Genomic DNA, 8,943 nt, shown 5'->3' with positions numbered 1-8,943 from the left:
ATTGGATTTGATACTCAACTTGGAGTCAACCCCGGAAACGTTTCCGCCTTTGGTTTTTGGGGTGAGACAGATTGGTATCAGAGCCCTTGTTTATAGTGAATGGAGTATACCAAACCTTACATGGTATAAAACTATAAACACTAAAGGGCCTAAGTGCTCTGAACTAAAAGTATACCTCAAATATAAGTATTTTCAATAGTATACAAGTATAACCGACCGTCGAAATCCGTAACTACAAGTAGAACAAAACATAAGTAAATGGGTGTTGTACGTTGCGGTTAAACCTGGGCAGTTATGTAGTCGTGTCTAGGATCCATATAGCCTGGCCAACTATATCCATTCGAGACACGGCCAACATGTGCTTGGGAGTGATTTTGATGTACGGCATGCCTAAAACTTACCCAATACCCAAACAATGAGCCGTCGCTGCAGCGAATCATGAAATACTATGGTAGTATTTCTCGAGCCAAATCCGTTATAGAATTCCTCATCCCAGCGTTGCTCCTCAATCATCCTTTTAAGCAATAATTTATCTATTTTGATAACTCCTTCCTGCTTTATCGCTTAATAGAATTCTATGTATGTCATAAAGAGATATCCTTTGTATCGTATCTCTTGATTCGATTCGGAGGACTTACCATCCTCTCTTTCCTGATCTTATTAGATCAAGATGCCTCCAAGAAAGAGACCCAGCTCAAAAACCAACAACAATCCACCACTTTCTCTTCAAATCGACCTGGAAACCCTTCAGTCAGTTTTAACTGTAGCATTTTCAGCAGCCATGTCGCAAACGAACCCCGATAGTTCAGGAGGTGGACCCCAGCCTCAAAACCAGGAAGGTAGCCAACAAAGAGAGAGATGGCGTGTTACATTCTGAAACACGTATCCCAAAGAACATATAACTTTTCGAAATCCTCATTAGGATTGACTCCGTAGCCTACAAACTTCGATTACCCTCGGAACTTAGTAACATTCCTCTGGTACTTCACGTCTCGGTCTTTAAGAAGTATCTACCCAACGAAACCTAGACGCTTCCTGATAGTGAGGATTCACTGGAACGTCAAGTGGAGACTCGATTCCACATGGAAGCGTGAAGACCCGAAGCAGTAGATTCATCCTCAAATCTCTTTTCACTTTGCAATTTGTGTTCAAATCTTTGAATTTCGGGACGAAATTCCCTCTAACGGGGGGATAATGTAACAACCCGAAATTTTGTTTCATTGCTTGTACCCCTTTTCGCGACTCGTTTCGATCATCCAATCGCTGTTTCCGATTTCGTTTCCGATTTCTGTCAACTAATTAAGTCATTAATGTGGATTTTATTTTATGAATTAATGAGTGTCCTAATACCCTTAGAACTCATTCTAACACCTCGTATTAGTGAACGGAATATTTCTAGAATCAACCATATCGGGTAACGGCAACTTAATCGGGTGCGACCAAAAGCCCCGTTTAACGTCGGTATCGGGTAGAATTCCACCTTGTACCGAACTTAGGACCTACTTAAACACGTTCAAGCTATCATTTGAAGCTTTTTCCTTCTCTCACTACTCTCTCTCTCTCTAACCTCTCTCCTAAATCCAAGTTTAAAGGTCCAAATCTAGAGTTTAAGGTCTCAAATCTTCAAGGTACCTTCCTATACTCATTTAGTATCATATTGGACCTTCAAATTTGAGATTTATCAATGATTTAGAGGCTTATATATGAGTTTACGACCCAGAATAGTGCTTAGGCCGTAAACCCATATTTAAGGGGGTTTTAAGCCCTTAAACCCCTCCATGACTCAATCAAGGCTTAGACATGACATTTAGAATATTGGAAATGGACCTAGAACACCTTAGGCATGATCTTTGAAGGGTTTGTGTGAGTTTACGGCCAAGCATGTGCTTGGGCCGTAAACTCCTTAAAAATGGGTGTAAATTCAATTTCAAGGTGTTAGAAAGCCATCCAACACCACCAAAAGCCTTGGAATAAATCATAGGACCAACCAAAAATAGTTTAAGGACCTTAAACACATCAAAACCCCACATTTGAGAGTTTACGGCCATAGAACATGCCCTATGGCCGTAAACTCCTAAAAGTGTGTCAAATGGTGCCCAAAATTCATTTCTAGGCTTGTGGGAATTTTTAGAATCACATGTGATTAATTTTAAGACCTTAAAAGCACTTATTCAAGGAGATAAGAGAGTTTACGGCCATAGATCCCATGCTTAGGCCATAAACTCTTTTAAGTGTTGTATTTGGTGATTTTAATTCAATCCAAGCCTTAGGTAAAATTATTCCAAGCATTTCCAAGTGTCCATACCCATTTGTGACCCATTAAACACCATAAACCACCCCACCATGAGTTTACGGCCGTAAACTCATGGGGAATGGGTGTTTTAGACCAAAAACTCTTGTATGAGTTTATTCATGGGGAGTAAACTCAAATCCCAAGTCCCTCTCTTCAATTCCCGTCCGTAGATGTCACCCGAGTCACTCCAAACACCCGTTTTGAGGTGTTTTCGTTCGTTGGAGTGTGACTTCATGTCTAATTAAAGTTTATGAATTTAATTAGATACATTTGTATATTATTTCGTATTACATAGGAACCTCGCGTGTTATCAAACCTTGAATCGACACTTAGCATCCGAAATCGTCACGTTTCTTGTCCGGTGAGTTCATACCCCTACCCTTTTTCAACTGTTTTCACTATTTTCATGGGGGAATACAAGCAAAAGTACAAGGAAATCTTGTACTCCAACTTATCATTTTCTGTTCAATTGATTTCATTCTGTATGTTCTAATATCAATAACTGTGTTTATTAAATAGTTCGAATTACGAAGTTAGCTTTCAAACTAATCATAGAATTCTTGATAAAATGTTACAATCTAAACTATGTTTCATAATCTACGAATAATTCATACTAATCATTAAACAGAACGAACAACGAAACTATAACTAGGAACAGAACGAATAACAAAACTATAACTAGGAACAGAACGAATAACGAAACTATAATTAGGAACAGAACGAATAACGAAACTATAACTAGGAACAGAACGAATAACGAAAATATAACTAGGAACAGAACGAATAACGAAACTATAACTAGGAACAGAACGGATAACGAAACTATAACTACAAACGAAATGAATACGACTACGAATACGAATACGAATACGAATAGTAGTAGGAGTAGGATTAGGGAAACGAATACAACTACGAATACGAATACGAATAGTAATAGGAGTAGGATTAGGGAAACGAATACGAATACGAATACGAATACAAATACGAATAGTAATAGGAGTAGGATTAGGGAAAACGAATACGACTACGAATACGAATACGAACACGAATAAGTATAAGAATATGTATAAGAATAAGAACACGAATACGAAGATATGTATCTAAGTACACTTCAGGATAACACCATTAGGATATCAGAATACCTAGTTAATACAATAGGTACGAATAGAAAACAATCATTACATCGAAATTCATTAACTAAACTTACTTTTAGGAAAGTATGGGACTTTCCTGGGGAAACGTTAGATAACTAGAAAGGTGTAATAAACTAGATAACTATATATCTTTCACAATTAGTAATAGACGGTCAGGAAAGTATGGGACTTTTCTAGGATCATAGTTAAACATAACTAGAATCGTGTAACCTAACAATCAACCAACCTTTTCTTTTAAGAAAATATGGGATTTTCTTGGATAACAAACTTTTCGATAAGTCAAAGGAAACTCGTACATTTTCACAAAACAAACATCTTATGAACTCACCAGCTTTATGCTGATTTTCAAACTGCTTGTATTCTCAGGTCAACATTAGACAGGTACCTAGTGATCCTTTTGGAGAAGACGGAGCGTACAGAAGACTCGTCTCTACTTTTGTTTATATATACTATGTATTATGAATGTACAACTTTACTTTTGAACAAATGTAAACTTTAATATGTAATGTAATGGTTTTTTACTTTACTACTATGTGCATTGGATTTGATACTCAACTTGGAGTCAACCCCGGAAACGTTTCCGCCTTTGGTTTTCGGGGTGTGACAATCTGGGTCCCCGACTGGACTCATCGAGTCGAGCAAAATTCGACCATAAAATTCGAATTTTTTTTTCAAGGGTTTTGTCCATGGACGTTCCTAAGATATATTTAAGCAAGAATAACCATCCAAAACAAAACAATTAATACGAAATCAAAACCCTAAATATTCACTAAAATTCAAAATTGGGTATTCTATGAAATTGACACCTTATAGCATCTAAAAATCATGGCTTTAACAGAATTATGGAAGAAATTAAGTACCTTTGTTGATAAAATTCAAGAATTTTGAAGAAAGAGTGAAGAACTTGATGAATGCTTGAGAGAGAAAACAAGAGAGGCGCACGTCGAGTAAGGGGGAAATATGATCTCATTAGGGTTAAAAACCGTAGTTTTACCAGATGTAAAAATTATTTTTAATTAATTTTTTTTTCTGTAAATAAAATTGACTCGTCGAGTCAAGATCAGACTCGACGAGTCTGGTCGCGAATTTAAACTCGTCTGGGATCTGAAGAGACTCGTCGAGTTAGGGTCAGACTCGTCGAGTCAGGGTCAGACTCGGCGAGTCTGAAAACAATTCAAAAATTATATCATTTTCTCATTAAAAAAATTCATTCCACCCCACACTTAGCCCATACGCACTCTCACGCAGTCATGTCTGATGATTTAGAAGACGAAAATAAAATCCTAAAAACGAAAATCAAACAAAATTAAAACGAGAAAGATAAAAGAAAGCAAACTCTAATAACGGGTTGCCTCCCGCCAAGCGCTTCTTTTTAAGGAGTCGTTAGCTGGACTCCTTCTCATCTACGTTTCTTCATTTTCCTGCATCGGGAATGCACGCCTAATCTTTTGCGGTTTATTCTTTGTCTTGTAAGCATGTATCTTCTTCTTGTAAGCCCGTCTTAATTCTTCTCTCTTTTTCCTTGTAGCATCATCTTCAGCTTCATGAATTTCCCTTTTCCTCATCTTCTTCTTCTTTACCCCATTCTCTTGTACCTTCTCTTGCACCCCTCCTTCTTTAAACTTCATTACTTCATAGTTGGTGAAAACTCGGGCTCGAGGTTTGGTAATACGCGACTCAATGACTGGGTTATCAGCATCATCTCTCCTAACCCTTGCATTTTCCTCTTCTCCAAAGCTTGCCTCCTCTTCAAGTGAATGTCTTCATCTTCTTGCATTATTGTATCGAGGCATGCTACATGAACGTGTTGAAAATCACCATCCATTCCTCCTTCTGCTGCTTGATCTTCTAAAGAATTAGGGAAAATCTTCATGTCCAGAACATGCAGGGAGCTGGTAACAAGCAGATCAAAATCATCCAAGTTGCTGACATTCTCGAATGGACTCGTCGAGTCCGTGATAGAGACTCGGCGAGTCGCAGTGTATTCCTCACATCCCTCTGTGTTTCCTGAATCGGTTCCTTTCAGCAGCTTCTCTATCTCCTCCAAGTCTTTGTCAACATCATCATTTCCTCCAGAAGATAGCAAAAACTTACTTGGATCTTCTTCTTGCAAGAGTGCAAGTTCTTTTTGTAGTATTTCATTATCCAAATCAATGAAGGAAACTTCTTCTTTTCTTCCTTCTTCTTGCTTAATCTCTGGTAGAGCTTTAAACACTGCTGACTCATCTCCTACCCTCAATGTTAATGTGGACTCGCATTCATCTATCAATGCGCATGCGGTATTCAAAAATGATCTCCGCAAAATAATTGGAATTTCGGGGTCTTCTTCCATATCAAGTACTACAAAGTCCATGGGGAATATAAATTTATTCACCTTAATGAGGAGATCTTCACAAACACCTCTTGGAGTAATAATAGTCTTATCCGCCAAATGGATCTTCATATTCACAAGCCTTGGCTCCGGTAAATTCAGCTTCTTAAAGAAAGAAAAAGGCATTAAGTTAATACTTGCACCCGGATCGGTCAACGCTTGAGTAGCAAGTACATTTCCAAATTGACAAGGAATTATGATGCTTCCCGGATCGCCCTTCTTTTCTGGTAGCTCATTTAATACTATCTCTGCGACTTCAGCTAAATCTTTTCTGGCAGCAAAGAGTCCCTTTAGCAAGTTCAAATATTTGGGTGTTTGAAGCATTGTTTCCACAAATGGGACGTTGACTTGAAGGGCTTTAACATGCTCCATGAAAGCTTTGTATGCTTTAACCTTGTCATCAGGTATGGCTTTGATTGGGAATGGCAGAGGAGGGTTATAAGGCTTTAAGGAAACAGCAGATTTGTCATCAGAGCATGGACTCGTCGAGTCCATTAGAGGGACTCAACGAGTCTGGTCGGGTTTAGCTGAACTCGACTCTTCTATCTTTTATGTATGCACCTTGGAGACCTTCTGTGCAGGGGTGAAAATTTCTCCATAGCTGGAGGTTATAGCATTCACATTCTCCATCCTCGGATTATTCTCGGTTTTACTTGGAAGTTCACCCGGACCTCTCTCGTTCACTTGATGTGCAAGTTGTCCTAGCTATTTCTCAATATTGAGAATGGATTCTTGTTGATTCCTAAGTATAGTTCTGGTCTCTTGTATTGCAGCATCATGATCATTGTCTCTTTTTTCAGACGCGGCTATGAATCTTGTGAACATCTCTTCTAAGTCAGCTCTCTTTTCCACAACTGGTTCTTCCTTTTGATAGAAACCCCTCTTTTTCTGTTTGTATTTCTCCTCCTTTGCCTTTTTGTATTCTTCATACGGGAGCCATTCTTTCTTTGGTTTCCGCCAATTCTCGTCGTATCTATCGCCGCTTGAGTAGAACACTTGCGCCTTCTTGTTTTCATTTTCATATAAGTCACAATTCTTCGTGAGATGAGGTCCTCTACAGTTATCGCATCCAACTCGAATAGCATGGATTGTTTGATCCATTTTTGTCATCCTTCTATCTAAACTATCGAGCTTAGTCAACATCGCCGCCATGCCATCATTGGCCGAGTTCACTACCCCCCGACTTACTTCATTTCTTGGGTTGTGGTATTCTCTAGAATGTTTAGAGAATTCTTCAATTAATTCCTTGATTACCGGAGGTGCCTTCTTTGTGAGCGGGCCTTGCGAGTCGAGCAATTGCCTTGTGGTAACATTGACTCCATCATAGAAGATGGAGACTTCTTGTTGGCTATTAAGGTCATGGTGTGGGCAATTTCTGAGAAGACCTTTGTACCTCTCCCACGCCTCATAAAGGGACTCTCCGGGTTGTTGCTCGAAGTTGGCAATGGCTTTCTTCAACTTGGATATTTTAGAAGTCGGGCAAAAATGGTCTATGAATTCCTCTTTCATCTTAGCCCATGTGGTGACCGACCCACGGGGAAGTGACTTGAGACAATCCTTTACAGCACCCTTGAATGTGACTGGAAGCATACGGAGTAGCTGGGTTTCACGTGGCACATTTGGTACATTGAAGTAGTCAGCCACATCATTTACTTCATCTAAGTGCTTGTAATCATATTCGTGGTCTTTTCCATAAAAGGGAATCTCCTTGAGTTGAGCGAGGATATGGCCCTTTAGCTCGAAAGTAGCATTAGCGAGAATTGCAGGTTGCACAAGTCCCGGGCCAGTGTCATCGCGCATCCTCTTCTTCCATTCCCCCATGGGGACTTCATCGATATTAGCCATAGTGATAGCTAAATCGTCCTCAAAATCGGATTCGTGCTCGTATGTAGGTTCTTATTCTTCCTCGGTCTCGTACTCGGTGTCTTCTTTAATCGGGTCTTCGATTGCTAAAGAGGCGCTGGATGCTCCTGATTTGTTGCTCTTCTTCTTGCTGAAAACGGACTTGAGGTTCTTTAGTGGCGAATTCTTTGAAGAAACGGATTCTCCAACGGGTTTTCCTTTGTTCCTCCTTAGTGCGGATTCCGGGTCTTTGAGAGGAGGGACCAGAGGTGTATCAGATCCTTGGGTCACGAAATAACTGTAAACAAACAAGAAAAAAACGTGTAAAAAGAACAAAAATAAAATAAAAATTAAAACTGTGAACAGCGATGGACTCGCCGAGTTGTCACGAGTGCACTCGGCGAGTTCAAGGCAAAAACAAAAAAACTTTCTAATTACTTCTTAAAACGGATATTGTTTATAACTTATACTAACTACTAAATTACCTAAGAATTAACTTCGTGTAAGAAAAATCTTACACAAAGGATCGATAAAAATAGAAATTAATGCTAATTTAGAATCGTTCCTCGGCAACGGCACCAAAAACTTGATGTGTGTAAAACGAACTAGTTTTAAACCTACTTTTTAATTATAAAATGAACACACAAAGGCGGTGGACCTATCAATTGTGGTATAACTAAATAAGTAGGGTATCGAACACAGGGAACGGTAAATTAAAACTAAAGACTAATTTTATCTAAATTAAATAATAAATAGGGGTTTTCTCTAGTTTTACAAAACTAGAAACTTACTAATATTACTTAGGCTAAAAACTAGAAAAGCAAAGATTTAACTAAATTCAATAACGAGAGGGACTTCTGTTTAGTTCAACTCAATTGATCCTATGGTTGATATTATGATAATAGTGCAATGGATTAATTTTTCTATTGGTTACCGATTCCAGTGATTAGCTTTGCGCTCGCTACACTAATCCTTAGACAACAAACTAACTCAAACAGTGATCAGTTGTCTAATTTAATTTAATTCACTAGATTATTTATTCGGGTTAATTTAGACTTGTAATAGCTATCTAATTTGGTCCTTTAGTTAACCCCTTGTTGATGGTCATCAAACAAGCTCACACATGAATTTACCTAATTGTCCATTAATTCTAGTTTCATGTTCATTAATCCTAGACATATGATAAAGTGGTCACATACACATATGAGCTTGACAATTAAAAGATGTTCATACTAATTAATTATCTTCCTTTTAACAGAAAAATAGTTATCATTCACAAACAA

The 8,943-nt window shown here is 38.4% G+C and overlaps 1 non-coding gene across 1 annotated transcript; it reads left to right on the top strand.

Moving 5' to 3' along the window:
* The first annotated feature begins 7,172 nt into the window (after nt 1-7,172).
* LOC145103623 (small nucleolar RNA R71) lies at nt 7,173-7,279 on the top strand. The gene has a single exon (XR_013706704.1). It is a non-coding gene; the product is annotated as a small nucleolar RNA R71 (small nucleolar RNA).
* Nucleotides 7,280-8,943: the final 1,664 nt, after the last annotated feature.

This window comes from Lactuca serriola, chromosome 4 (genome assembly GCF_051521515.1).
Source record: "Lactuca serriola cultivar US96UC23 chromosome 4, Lser_US96UC23_V15, whole genome shotgun sequence".
NCBI lineage: Eukaryota > Viridiplantae > Streptophyta > Magnoliopsida > Asterales > Asteraceae > Lactuca > Lactuca serriola.
The sequence above is the reverse complement of the archived record's forward strand: the minus strand, read 5'-3'. Positions and strand labels throughout refer to the sequence as shown.